The sequence below is a fragment of the Pleurodeles waltl genome, chromosome 4_1 (assembly GCF_031143425.1).
Source record: "Pleurodeles waltl isolate 20211129_DDA chromosome 4_1, aPleWal1.hap1.20221129, whole genome shotgun sequence".
NCBI lineage: Eukaryota > Metazoa > Chordata > Amphibia > Caudata > Salamandridae > Pleurodeles > Pleurodeles waltl.
Window position 1 is genome coordinate 440786448 of NC_090442.1, and position 15211 is coordinate 440801658.

Sequence of the window (15211 nt, forward strand, 5' to 3'; positions counted from 1 at the left end):
AAAATTAGTATACCACACATATAACGGAATATAAAACAAGGAAACAGCCATTACCACACACCCATTACATGCATCCATTTACAGCAAAGGTAAGTATTTTTACATTTATCACACAGTACTTTATCACACAGGTAAGTATTTTTATAAATAGCATAATTTTTATGTGCCCGTACAGGTAAAGGGAGATTTTAGAAATGGGGTCTCTAGTTGGCAGTAGTTGGCATCCTGTCCAAGTATGGACCCGCACTCTAGTCAGGGTAAGGGAGTCACACAGCTAAGATAACCCCTGCTCACAGCCTTGGTAGCTTGGTACGAGCAGTCAGGATTCACTCAAAGAGAATGTGTAAAGTATTTGACCACGCACACACAGTAACACCATGAAAACACCACAAAAGTACTCCTAAGCAGTTTAGAAAAATAGTCAACATTTATCTGAACAAAACAAGACCAAAACGAAAAAAATCCAACACACAAGCAAAGACACACTTTTCAAAGATTAAAGGCATCATTATGAGTATGGCAGTTTGTGCACCACGATGGCGGCGGTCCGACCGGCATCTGCTTGGCGGTCGGACCACAGTATTACGATGCTGGCAGTCCATAGGGAAAGACTGCCGCAATCCCGACAGCACCACCAGGCAGCACAGACCATCGCGGTGGCGAGGCAGGCCAAGCAGGCAGACGGAGCCAGTGTTTCAGATGGAAACATTATGGTGTTGCCTATCACCAGCGTGACATGGCAGTCCAACCACCACATCCCAGCAGGTGGAAACAGAAAGCATAAAGGAAGCAACTCACCTGCAGGCAGTGTTATATGACCTATGCCACCATGGAGCCCATCACACACACGTCCTGCTGCAGGTGGTGCTCATTGATGGACCCACACAGCACCCCATTGTAACACAATGGAAGGTCAATGGGATGCACCATAGGCTGTGAAACAAATATCCAAAGCTCACAATGCAAACAATACCTGCACAATAGGGATGGCGGCATCAGGAGCATTCATGGGCACATTTCACTTTGAACATGCCCCTAAACAGCATTTGCAGAGGAACTGGCTCTTCATGTATCTCAGGGACAAACAATATTTGAGCCAAGTGATATACCTACCTGCCAAATGTGTAAGTGCAAGTCAAGAAAGCACATACAACAGCAACAGCACGGTCCAGACATCTAGATGATGTACCTGTAAGGTACAACCATCAAAATGCACACATGGCCAGTCAAATGTAAAGGAAGATACCATAATTGAACACACTCCATGTGTGGACAAACACAACTCTAGCTCCCAAACATGAGATGAAAGTGCAATCCACATCAGGGGACAAATCTATGCGATAGATGCTGACATTGGTGAACACATAGCAAGCATACAGTGAACATCTACGCTTGTCTTGGGTGACCAACAGTTACCAAGTCAGATACTGGAAACAACAGTAAATGGATCAGCAATCAGGGGGAAACACACACAACTGTAGGCATACAACACAAGTTACCCAGGAACAACATAAAGGAAGAAAATTAATGGCAGGACAAATGTGTACCCATCAAAACAACAGCTTTGGTTTATTCAATTAAAATTCTGAAGAGCAAAGGGCAGTGGGCAGCCCAGATGAGTCCTTGCACATTTTGTGCCTAAGCTTGACTTCAATCACTGCCAGAGAACCTCCACAGGAAGGGGTATCAAGTGCCAGGAAGGCACCTCAGAGCTCATCCTTAGGTGTGGTGTGGTCAGATGTGGGATGGGGGTGTTTGAGTTTGTGAGGAGGGCTTTTTCTTCAGAAGGGTGGGCTTTTTCTTGTGAGGGGAGGGGTGTGGGTGCTTGCAGGGGGGTAGGTGTAACAGGGGAGGACTTGGATATGGAAGGGATGGTTTGGGCTGTAGGTAGGGGCCTCTTGGGTTTGGGAGGGGGTTTCGAGGTAGCAGGGCAAAAGGCAAGGTCAAAAAGGAAACTCTTCTTGGGAAAACAGGTAGTGCCATCAGAAGGGGTTGGGGATTTGGAGGTTGGGGAGTGGTGGGCTTGTCTGTGGGTGTAGATGCCTTGGGTGTGTGAGGTATGTCTGTGATTGATGGTGTTTTTTGTGTGTGTGAGAAGGGGCATTTGTGTATCTTGGAGGCTGGGAGGTGGAGGTGCTGGATTGATGTGGGATAGGTGGATGTGTATCTGTCTGTTGCGGTGGTGTCTGTGGATATGGTGGATGTTGTGGATGTGTCTGTGTGTACTGGGGTGGTGTCTGTGGTTATGGTTGATGTGAGTGGGTGTTGGGGTGGTGTCTGTAGGTTTAGTGGATGTGGTGGATGGTTCTCTGGGTGTTGTGATGTTCTCTGGGAGTATGGTGTCTGAGGTGTGTGGGGTCATGGGTAGTGAGCTGTTGTCTGGGTGTATGGTGGGTGTGATGGATGTGTCACTGGGTGTTGTGGTGGTGTCTGTGGGTATGGTGGATGTGGTGTGTGGGTAGTTGGGGTGTCTTGAAATGATGGCTGATGTAGTGTCTGTGGGTGAATGCTGAGTGCCGGCATGCCGGTGTGTCTGGTAGAGTTTGTGTCGCTGGGTGCTGCTTGTGTACGTTGAGATTGGTGCATGCAGATGTGTCTGTGTGCTTAGGACAAGTAGGGGAATAGGGAATTTGGGTAGGGAAGAGGGAGGTGGTGGGAGGGAGGATTAGGGATGGATTGCTGTCATCAGTGAGGAGGCCAGAGTTTGAAAAGATCTCTGTAGGCCAGATGTGTCACTATGAATGTCTTCTAGGAAAGCATTTGTCTGAAGTTGGCTTACCAACCCTTGGGTGTCATTCACAATGGCAGTCTGCCCCACAGAAGGCTATTGACATCCTGATACTCCCCAGGAGGTCAATAGCCTTCTCACACAGGGCAGCAGGAGTAACAGGGGCGGGCACTGAGGTACCCAGGGCAAAGGAGACGCCCACCCTCTTAGGTGAGTGGGGATGGCCAGCTTGGTGGGTAGCAACAGAAATGGTGGTGCTAGTACTGGAGGTGGTGGACAAGGATGGTACAGGAACAGGTCCTGATGGGTCCCCCACCACTAGGGAGTGGCCACTGGAGGTAGAATCTAAAGATGACAAGGTTGATCCTGTGTCCTCTGTGGCACTCCCCTCACCTTCCGGGCCACTGGGTCCCTCCGTGCTGGTGGTGTCATTACTGGAGTTACCATGGCCAGATGCTTCCCCACTTGGTTTAACCCTGTCTCCTTCACTTGCCTTGGATGATGCTACAAATACAAAGGGGACAAGGGTCTTCACATGTTCCTGATCACACTTGAACAAAATCTGTGATTTGCAAACTTTACCATGATGTCAAGTTGGCCCCAGCAACAAACTACTTCAAGTTGGCTCCTACAAGAACCATACCATATGCACATATGCCACATGAACTGTCAACAGTTGCCCACAGGAAAACCAGGTCTCCAATTACATGGGTGAAGTTGTGCAATCACAATACCCATTGAACAAGTAGGATACCATATCACTTTCAATGCTTTGCCTCATGGAGTATACCTGTTATATGTTGTCATACAATAGTAGGCCAATGCCAAGTTCATTCCAGCAGATCCCACACAAGGTCATGCAGACATCTATTTGTCACATACGCAATAACACAACAATAAGAAATGATGCTCCAAATCCTGCCATGTTGCTGACAGCAATACAGTTTCCTGAAGAAGGTGACATGGAAATACTCACGTCACACTGGAAACATGTTAACAATACACACTTCACTATTTGTAAATTGTCCTAAAGTCTTGGAGGTAGTACTAATGTTGCTCAGATATACTACATATTTGGCATGGAAATGTACACTGTAGTCAAAATGTGCAAATTGACAGGGAGATATGTCGCTAAATACTTAACACAATGAAACAGCTAGCCCCAGGAAAATCACCACTACCAGATGGCACTCCTTACAATGACATACTCTAATTGCATCAGCAGAAGCCATTAGTCCTTTGTATGTTGGAGAGGCCCAGGGATTTGCAAGTACTTGTAGAAGGCCCTGGACATGTTGCCCAATGGGAAACTACATCATTGTCTCCATTTTGGTCTTGCAAACCCAGATGTCTGTGGATGAATGTTTCTGTCCACCCACATGTGACTGCAAGTCACTCCATGATGTGTGCCAACAGTCATGTAACAAATATTTCCCATTCACATGTGCAATGCACTTTGCCACTTGATGCCACATCAATGGCATGGAAATGGACATTGGCCCTCATTACAACTCTGGTGGTCGGTGTTAAAGTGGCGGTAATACCGCAAACAGGCCGGCGTAAAAAAAATGGGATTACGACAGTGGCGGAATCCGCCAACATAGACAGCCACTTTAACACTCCGACCGCCACAGCGGTAGAAACAAACAGCGCAGCGGACACTGCCAACAGACAGGTGGAAGACAAAGTACCGCCCACTGTATTACAAGAGCCCTATCTGCCACCTTTTACGGGGCAGAACCAACACTATCAAAAGCACGGCAGAAACAGTATATAGAAGGGAAAAAACTCACCTCTCGACACCCAACGAGGAACCAGGACGCCATGGAGCCCGAACTTCAGGTGTTACCCATGTTGGTTTACCTCCTCTTCTACCAGGAGTACTAACGGCGGCGACCACGGTGAGTACTGCAACACAGGGGAGGGGGAAGGAAAGAGAGTGACACACACACGCAACACCCCCACCTTCACCCTCATCCACAACAACATACACACAAATACATGCAGCAACATTACATATACACCCCCCACCCCCTGGAAGAATGCAAGGACAAAAGGAAATGATTGTAACGATTGTAATCATAAAAAATCCATTAGTCACAACTCCAAATTCAGTATATACAAATATGTACACCAACTACACAAATCCGGATAGTGTACTAATCATTGTCCGTGGACTACTGGGCCCAAATGCATGGGCGAAGCCCACACATGATACCTGACTCGAAATGGAGAGAAAAACTGCTGGGGCATCAGATCGAAAATACATAGGCACCTCAGGGGGAGGGGGAGGGGAGGACCTCAGCCTAATGAACAAACAACGCCACTGCTGCATGAGGGGGCTCCATGCCCATTGCTGTATCCTGGGGAGTGCAAAGCCACAGTCTCTCAAGTATCTCCAGTGGTTGGTTTGCCCACTGCTTTATCCTGGGGAATGCAAAGCCACAGTCTCTCAAGTCTCTCCAGAGGGTGGTTTGCCCATTGCTTTATCCAGGGGAGTGCAAAGCCACAGTCTCTCAAGAATCCCCAGTGGGTGGTTTGCCCACTGCTTTATCCTGGGGAGTGCAAAGCCACAGTCTCTGAAGTGGATAACCGTCTCCACTGGTTCTGGAGGGGGCCTGGTGCCCAGAGTGCTTCCTCCTGCCAAGGACTGAGGTAGTGGATGTATCTCTTCACTGGTTCTGGAGGGGGCATGGTGCCCAGAGTGCTTCATCCTGCCAAGCACTGAGGTAGTGGATGTATCTCTCCACTGGTTCTGGAGGGGGCATGGTGCCCAGAGTGCTTCATCCTTCCAAGGACTGAGGTAGTGGATGTGATACTCCACTGGTTCTGGAGGGGGCATGGTGCCCAGAGTGCTTCATCCTGCCAAGGACTGAGGTAGTGGATGTGATACTCCACTGGTTTTGGAGGGTGGATGGTGCCCAGAGTGCTCCACGTGCAGTGTGGCCGGTACAATCCCCTCACCTGGGTGTGCGTGCCACAAGATTGGCGAGGTTCAGGTAGCATGATACGCCATGGGAGCAGCGACATATCCCACACTGCTGCGGCTGCACCTTCCACCTGCAGGTGCAAACAGTGATGGATGTCATGCCTCATGGAATCTGCCCAGGATCCAGGCACTTTCCTCCAGCCTCAGACGACTGACCACTGGGGATGGTAGCCATCTCAGCAGTGGGCCTGTGTCCGAGGATGCCACGGGGCCAGTGGCGGTGCTTGCAGTGGTATCTGTGGCGGAGGTGCTTGCGGAGGTGTCTGTGGCGGCGGTGCTGATGGACACAGCAGGATGTCTCCTGCAGCCTCGGATGGATGCCCACTGGGGAAGAGGCTGGGGACTGTCGCTGAGGCTGTAGATGTCCCGGGCGGTGCAGGTGGCGGTGCTTGCGGCGGTGTCTGTGGTGGCGGTGCTGGCGGCAGTGCATGGGTCAGCACCTGCTGAGGGACACAGCAGGACGTCTCCTGCAGCCTCGGACAGCTGCCCACTGGGGAAGAGGCTGGGAACTGTCAGTGAGTCTGTAGACGTGCTGGGGCGGTGCAGGTGGCGGTGCTTGCGGCGGTGTCTGTCACGGCGGTGCTTGCGGCTGCTGGCGGCGGTGCTGGTGGCGGTGGATGGGTCAGCACCTGCTGAGGGACACAGCAGGATGTCTCCTGCAGCCTCGGATGGCTGCCCACTGGGGAAGAGGCTGGGGACTGTCGTTGAGGCTGTAGACGTGCCAGGGCATTGCAGGTGGAGGTGCAGGTAGCGGTTGTGGTGGCGGGCAGCTAGCGGTGTTCGCCGCCATACAGGTTGGCGTGGTCGTGGACAGAAAGTGTGTCACTGGTCCCTCAGTCGGTGCCACCATGACCTCTCCTGACCTGCTCTTCTGCTTTTGGGCCTTCCCCAGTTTTGATGGTGCCACAGTTGTCTTGCTACTATCCCCTTTGGTTTTTGCTGAGCCCTTGGTGGCTGGTAGTTTCAGCTTCTCCCTCCAGGATGTGGGCACCTTTTTCACCTTGGCAGGTGGCGGAATGTCCTTGCCCTCGCTACATGGCACACTGGCAGCCCTGATGGGTGGCGCACTCAATGACCCCACAGTTGCTGGCACCGCTGTGTCTGGGGATGTGGTGGCTGAGGTGCTGGACTGGGACCTGGAAAGCCTGGCTCTAGGGGAGGGACGGGAGGAGGTGTAGGAAAGAGGTCAATGTTAGCCAGGAAGAGTTTTTTAGACACACTGGGACAGGAAGATGGAGGGGGGTTGGGAGTGAAGGTAGATGTAGTGGTTGTAGGAGGTGTACATCTGCTGAATTTGGGGGAAGGTGCATGGGCCGGAGGCTGTTGTGAGGTGGATGGCTGTTGGGTGGGTGTGTGCCTGCGTTTGTGTGATTTTGGAGGAGGGCTCACTGACACACTGGGAGAGGACACTGGGGATGTGTGAATGGTAGTTGGGGTGGTGAGTGCACATGAGCGGTGTGTGGTGATGGGCGTGCTGGTGATGGCGGTAGTGGCTGAGGATGTAGTGCATGCAGTTGTGAGTGGAGACAAGACAGGGAGGGAGGAGGAGGACGTGGAGGAGGGGGACACAGTGGAGGCAGTGGATGTTGGTGTGTCTGCATGGGTCTGGTGCTTGTGTGAGTGCCTGTGGGATGTGTGGTGTTTATGTTTGCGTGTCCACTCTTGTGTGTTGATGAGTGTGCATGCTGGTCTGATTGTGTGCTTGGGATAGGCTGAGGTACAGGGGATTGGGTCTGGGTGGAGGAAGTTGGAGGGGGGAGGCTGGACACAGGGACAATGGCTGCCATCAGTGCTGAGGTCAGAGCCTGACATGCTCTCTGTTGGGCTGCCTGCCCAGAATGAATGCCCTCCAGGTATGCATTTGTTTGTTGCAAATGCCTCTCAACACCCTGGATGGCATTCACAGTGGTAGATTGCCCAACAGTGAGGGATCTCAGGAGGTCTATAGCCTCCTCACTGAGGGCAGCAGGGCTGACTGGGGCAGGGCCTGAGGTGCCTGGGGCGAAGGAGATGCCCTCCCTCCTGTGTGAGCGGGCACAGGACACACGCTGAGGGGCTGCTGGGAGGGCGGTGCTGGTAGGGGGGTGGTGGCTGTACCTGTTGATGCGGTGGGCACAGAGGTGCACACCACCGCAAGGGAGCTCCCATCAGAGGAGGGTCGCTGTCACTTCTGTCTGCTCCTGTCCCTGCTGTGGAGCTCCCCTCACCCTCTGTCCCACTGGTGGCTTCAGACTCCGTTGCTTTGCCCTCCAGGGCCAAGTGGGTTGCAGCTCCCTCCTGCTCCGGTGCCAATGCTCCTCCGCCTGATGATGCTATTGCACACAAGAAAAGGGAGACCACAAAAAGTGGGGGGAAATACAGGAGAAAGACATGTTCAGTGCATGCAACACAACTACCGTTGGCGAACACAACACACAGGGAGCAGCCCTCTGCACTACGCCATGCACTGACAGTTCCTAGAAATTTCAGCTGACCATGATGTACGAGGCCTAAGACCAATTGCTGCACATCTGGAAGTCACAGGAGCCTGACTTGGTGTAGATGGCTCTTACCACTGGTGGGTTTGGGGTGCCACATGGCCTGCCTCACAAGGGACCTTGCCTACCAAGTTCGCCCTGGCATAGGAGAAACCACTGCCCACATCCAACACCCAGACACCTCGTAATGCACTCTGAGTCTGCTGAATGAGAGTGTACTCTCCCCCATGTGGCTGCTGTGATGCCCTCAAGCGCTCATCCAACTCCGGATAGGCCACCGCCAGGATCCAGAACATCAGGGGGGTCATGGTGCGACTGGCACCCCTCCCACGTTGGGAGGCCATCCCCAGCTGGGCCTCCACCATCTTCTTGCACCAACAGCGCAGGTCCTCCCATCTTTTACGGCAGTGGGTGCTCCATCTGTGGTAGACCCCCAGGGTCCGGACATCCTTGGCGATGGCACGCCAAATATCCTTCTTCTGGTGGGTGCTGACCTAGAGGAATGGTGCAGGGTGAAAGGAAATTACTTACCCGTCCGGACCGTCATACTCATTGCCCCCCAGTTTCCACCCATGCCCTGACGCACATACACTCCCCATCCGCACATGCAGGCCTCAGCCCCCCCCATGTATCTTCCATCCACACCACTCAAAACAGGAATTGCTCATGCAACATGCTCACAGTGTACCCACCTGTTTGTCTGGAGGACCATACAGTGGCGTGTACTGGGGGAGGACCCATCCACTAGTTTCTCCAACTCCTCCGAACTGAAGGCAGGGGCCCTTCCCCCAGACACATGAGCCATCGTCGCTTCCAGACACAGGTCACAGCAGCACTTGCAGTGTAGGTCCTCTCCTGTTGAAGGTCAAGTAAGTGAACAGACAGAAAATGGCGGTCACATCCACGGCGGTGCGTACCGTCACCGCCGGCGTACATCGTCATTGGTTCCTGGGACCCATAGTGCCCAATGTTAACCAATGCAGAATTGCGCCATGGTCTTCGACTGCCCACCGCGACGGTGTACAACACCAGCGCAGTTATCTCATATCCCCTTGTCCCACCTTACAGGTCAGGCAGCCGCCATTTCAGGAGGCCACATGGGATGGATGTTAACTGCATCACACCTATCTAGGCCGGGAATATAGACTGATACCGGCACATTGCGGATTAATAACGTTTCTGCAAATAACACATTGTTATACCTCAGTGCTGGATGACTGTCTGCTCACTGTTCTCCTCCATAGGGCACGTCAGCTGGGGCAGATGATGAGATGGCGGCATGCTCCGCTGTACAGACCCCTGGGGGTCCTGTCGACAATGGAAGAGAGACACATCCTAGTCACATACAGACTTGATCGTGCAACAATCCAGGAACTGTGTACCCAGTTGGAGCCAGACCTGATTTCATCTATCCGCCATCCCACAGGAATCCCCCCTCTAGTGCAGGTCCTGTCTGTACTCCATTTCCTGGCAAGAGGGTCTTTTCAAACAACAGTGGCCATGGCATCAGGGATGTGCCAGCCAATGCTCTCTAACATGTTGTCCAGAGTGTTGTCTGCCCTACTGAAACACATGCGCAGCTACATCATGTTCCCTCAGATGGAGGACTTGCCCACAGTGAAAGGTGACTTCTGTGCCCTGGGACATATCCCCAACATCATAGGTGCCACTGATGGTACACCTGTGGCATTTGGACCCCCCCGCAGGAATGAACAGGTGTATAGAAACCGGAAGAGCTACCAGTCGATGAATGTGCAGACGGTGTGTTTGGCAGACCATTACATCTTCCATGTGAATGCCAAGTATTCTGGCTCTGTGCATGGCGCTTACATTTTGAGGAATAGCAGCATCCCTTATGTGATGGGGCATCTCCAGAGGCACTGTGTGTGGCTAATAGCTGAGGCCAAGGTCCCAATACAGTTGACATAGGTATCTGGGTATGGGGCTGTCCCTAAGGGTTGGTGTGTGTCTAACAGTTGTCCCTCAACATTTGCAGGTGACTCTGGTTACCCCAACCTGTCATGGCTACTGACCCCAGTGAGGAATCCCAGGACAAGGGCAGAGGAACACTACAATGAGGCACATGGGTGAACTAGGAGGGTGATCGAACGCACCTTTAGCCTCCTGAAGGCCAGATTCCGGTGCCTCCATCTGACAGGTGGCTCCCTATACTACCCACCGAAGAAGGTGTGCCAGATAATCATGGCTTGCTGTATGCTGCACAACCTGGCTTTGCGACAGTAGGTGCCTTTTCTGCAGGAGGATGGGCTGTGGAGCCTGTGGACCGTGAAGAAGAGGAGGCAGAAGAAGAGGATATCGACAACCAAAACAACATCATCATGCAATACTTCCAGTGAGACACAGGTAAGAAGATGTCACTGCTTCCCACATCTCATACTATTGTTTGAGCTAGCATAAGTCTGTCATTTTCATTTAGTGTATGGACCCTGACTTGCTACTTTGACTTTCCATTTCACAGATCTGGGTCCCACTTTGTGCCCTCTGCTATGTTTATTGCTGGTCTACAGGTGCGTTACATTGGTATGTAAACAAGTACATTGACATTGCTATATTCCATAGTTATTGCAATTACGGATTTGTGAAAGCACAGACTGACTCCAGATTGTTTTGTGATTGAAGTGTGTTTATTCCTGTGCTAATAAGTGGACGGGGTTGTAAAATGGGCTGGGGTGAGGAATGTCAATGGCAGAGTCCAGTCTATTTGTTTCACAGGTGCATTGTCCAAAGGGGCGTAGGAAGTGGAGCAATGGCAGTTTAAGGATGGACAGGGTGACATAGTGGGACAGAAGGGTGACATTTAGGGGGGTCTCTTTTCCTGTCGGGGGTCTTGGAAATGTTCTCTGTCTTGTTCCTGCATCTCAGGGACCGTTTGCGGGTGGTTCTCCATCTGCAGGGGATGGGGTGCTAGTGTCCTGTTGTTCCTATGGCGGTGCCTCCTGTCCACTTGCGCCGGCGGAGGTGGAGGGCTGTTCATCGTCCAGGCTAGTGTCAGGGGCCCCTTGTTGTGCCACTGTGTCCCTCCTGGTGTTGAGAAGGTCTGCCAGCACCGCTGCAATGGCATCCAGGGTGGTGTTAATGGACTTCAAGTCCTCCCTGATCCCAAGGTAGTGTTCCTCCTGCAGCCGCTGGGTCTCCTGAAACTTGGCCAGTACCGTTACCATTGTCTCCTGGGAATGATGGTAAGCTCCCATGATGTTGGAGAGTGCCTCATGGAGAGTGGGTTCGCTGGGCCTGTCCTCCTCCTGTCGCACAGCAGTCTTCCCAGCTTCCCCGTTATCCTGTGCCTCTGTCCCCTGAACCGTGTGCCCACTGCCATTGCCCCAAGGTCCCCGATCGTTCTGTGTTAGTGGGGTTGCCTGGGTTCCCTGTAGTGGTGGACACACTGCTGATTGACGTGTCCTGGGGACAGAGGGATGGGCCCCTGGGTGGGTACTGTGGTGGTGTTTCCTGAGGGGGAGGCTCTGTGGTGGCTTGTGCCAGTGGCAGGGGAACCGACTGTCCCGATGTCCCAGATGGGCTGGGGTGGTCATCTTGATCCAATCGTGCAGAGCTGCTGTCATCACTGTGGGCCTCTTCTGTGGGGGGATTGGATATGTCTGGCACTTCCTGTCTGGTGACGTTGGGTAGGGGTCCTGTTGTGGTGTAAATGCATAATTATTGTATCTGTGTGTGCCATTGTGTGCAATGGGTGAGTGACCCTCTACTCCAATGTTTGCATTATTGGCTTGGTCCTTGTGTGATTGGTGATTTTGGGGCATGAGTGAGTCTCTGTACTGAACATGCTTGGGTGATGGGTGTCCATGCATTGGTGTTACTTGCAGGGCTTGGTTTTGGGATGTGTGGGTTGTGTTGGTGGGGTATCTGTGGGTTGTTGGGGTGATGGGTGTGAGGGCAAGGGTGGGAGTATGTGATGGCATGCAGTTGGGGTGGGGGGATAAGGTAGTAAAGATTTGCCTTACCAGAGTCCAGTCCTCCTGTTACTCCTGCGAGGCCCTCAGGATGCAGTATTGCCAAGACTTGCTCCTCCCATGTTGTTAGTTGAGGGGGAGGAGGTGGGGGTCCACCGCAAGTCCTCTGTACAGCAATCTAGTGTCTGGGGACCACGGAGCACACCTTCCCCTGTAGGTCATTCCACCTTTCCTGATGTCATCCCTAGTTCTTGGGTGCTGTCCCACTGCATTGACCCTGTCGACGATTCTGCACCATAGCTCTATCTTCCTTGCAATGGATGTCTGCTGCACCTGCGATCCGAATAGCTGTGGCTCTACCCTGACGATTTCCTCCACCATGACCCTGAGCTCCTCCTCAGAGAACCTGGGGTGTCGTTGAGGTGCCATGATGTGGTGTGGGTGATGTGTGAGGTGGTGTCTGTTGTGATGTGTGAGGGGATATGTTAGTGTGTGTTGGTTGAGGTGCGTGGATGTTGTGTAAGTGATTGTGTTGTGTGTCTGTGGATGCTGGTGTTGTTTTAGGTAGTGTCTCTCTCTGGCCTGCTTTCAAATTTCTGGTAGTAAGGGTTTGTGGGTAATGTGGGTGTGTGTTTTATAGTGGTGTGGCTGTGTGGGTGTGGTGTGTGTATGTGTATCAGGTGTGTGTATTTCGAATTGTCCAATGTGGTTGTGTTTTGTAAATGTGTGTGTATTTTGAGCACGGCGGTGTGTGCCGCCAATGGTTTACCGCAGTTTTGTTTTCGCCAGTTTATCACTGACCTTTGGTGTGGCGGACTTGTGTGGGTGTCTGTTTTGTGGCAAATTCTGGGCTGTGGGTTGTAATACCTGTAGCAGAATTCCGCGGCCGCAGCGGCATGTTGGCGGTCTTCTGCACTGCGGTAAGCGGGATTTACTGCCAGGGTTGTAATGAGGGCCATTGTGTGTAAAAACTCTAGTCCTATCTGTCATGTCTCTCAATGTTACTGCAGTTGTACATACCAAATGACATGCAATGACAGGTGAGGGTATGTGTGAGTCAACAATCAATGTGACGCACTCCTGTCTGTGGCACCAAATAAATTGCAGCACTATTGCATATGCCCAATTCCAAAGACAGGTTGGCATGCAAATATATGTTAGGGAATACAGAAATCTTCTAGTGAACACAGGTAGACGAAGCATGAAACAGCAGTGTACACATTTTGTCAAAAGAGAATTGGGCACATGCTAACATGTCAGCACAAGGAATTCCGGCAAAAGTGATGGGCCATAAATCATGTCAATGGACATTCCCCACTTATCAAGGGAAAGTTTTGATCTGTAGCTGCACCCAAAGAACAATGTATGCTCTGTCACATGTGTGATGCCACCTTCACATGTCAGACAGTAGAGAGGCACCAGCACTCATCACACACTGAAAACAAGTAGCCTATGAGGAACAGATGCCAATTTACTCACTTGACCAGACACACGACTGAGGACAATGATCCATCTCTTCCTTTTTCTTTGGCCTGTAACACTGAGGAGTAGTGGTCTGTTGCATAGAAGTTAGACCCAATACAACAACAAACCATCCTTGATTGATCACTGTACAAGGCAATGTGTTTTCCCTGGAGAGCATTTGTTTTGTGGATTGAACTCAGTTGTGTCCTAGGTCCCTGGGCTACTAGGCAAGGCACATCAACATGCACCAAATTACATATCGACACAAACAGTTACTCATCTTGTGTGTCACACATGGTCTATCCCCAGAGATCAGGAGGAGATGTCAGAACCTAACACATCAACTTGGCTGTGTGACGGGCCGTAATATGTCCTGTACTCACCCCCTTGTGGCTGCTGTGCTCCCTCATGGTCCGGGTTTGCTATTGCCAGAATGTGGATCCCAAGGTGGGTCAAGGTTCGAGGTGTGCCTGCCCACGTTGGGAGGACAGCCCCAGCTGAATCTCTGTGATCTTCTGGCCCAGTACCTCAGGTCCTCCCACCTCTTGCAACAGTGGGTGCTTTGCCAGCTATGGATCGCCAAGGTCTGCACCTCCTGGGTGATGGCTCTCCAAATCTCCTTCTTTTGATGGGTGTTTACCTATATGGATGAAATAGACAAATCAAGCGATTACAAACACAAGTTTTTGCTCAAATGGTTGTGTCACATACGTCAGAAACATTAAGCATAAAATGGGCAATTTGTCAACACACCACAAGTGTGAAACACATGCCAAATAGGAAAAGGGACATGACTACACACGTTTGGATTAATCTGCAGATTAACCCACTACCCTGCTCAAGGCCTACAATGACTAAGCAAGCCTAATGACATCACATATTCGATGCTCCAGCAACATGTACTGTGATGTGAGCCACAATTAAACACCACACACCAATGTGGTTTCTGAAGGGTAAACTCCTTAGGCCTCACTGGACAAACACATTTACAATCTGCAACATTGACTCAATGCATACAGTCCCTACAGGCAACTATCATAGTACAGACTTCACCCTTACACTTAAGTGACAATGAAAGGGCTGGCATGGTGGGTACGGAAAGTGTCTTCCCTGTGCATGTGTAGACATGTGGGCTACCAAATGCAGACTCATGTCACTTCAGAGTAGGTTTCAGTGGTATGTTCCTGTACCACAAACACTCCTTTAAACATATATTTCTAACCTACGGAGATGGTATCCAACATATAAAGGTATGCATTGTACAATTTCTGCTATGTTACCAAGCTATTGAGTCACATGTCATGGCCTCCCAGGAATTTACACACTATCTGTACTTAGGGTCTGCCATTTATACCATAAGCCTGTTCAGGACAAACATGACTTCCATGAAGGTGACAACAGAGCTGTGGTAGTAAGGGACCTGTCATGAGTTAAAGATACACATTGACAATGATGCAAAATGCACATATGGGCTAGTTCAGGGATTTACCTCTGTTCCCATTCCTAATTTAGTCAATGGACCGAGGCATTCTGGACACTAGAGCCTCATATTGGCCACCTGACAGGATGTGCATGTCTACAGGAAGCGGGCACAGTGCCACAGTTGCATAGCCACAGTGACTCT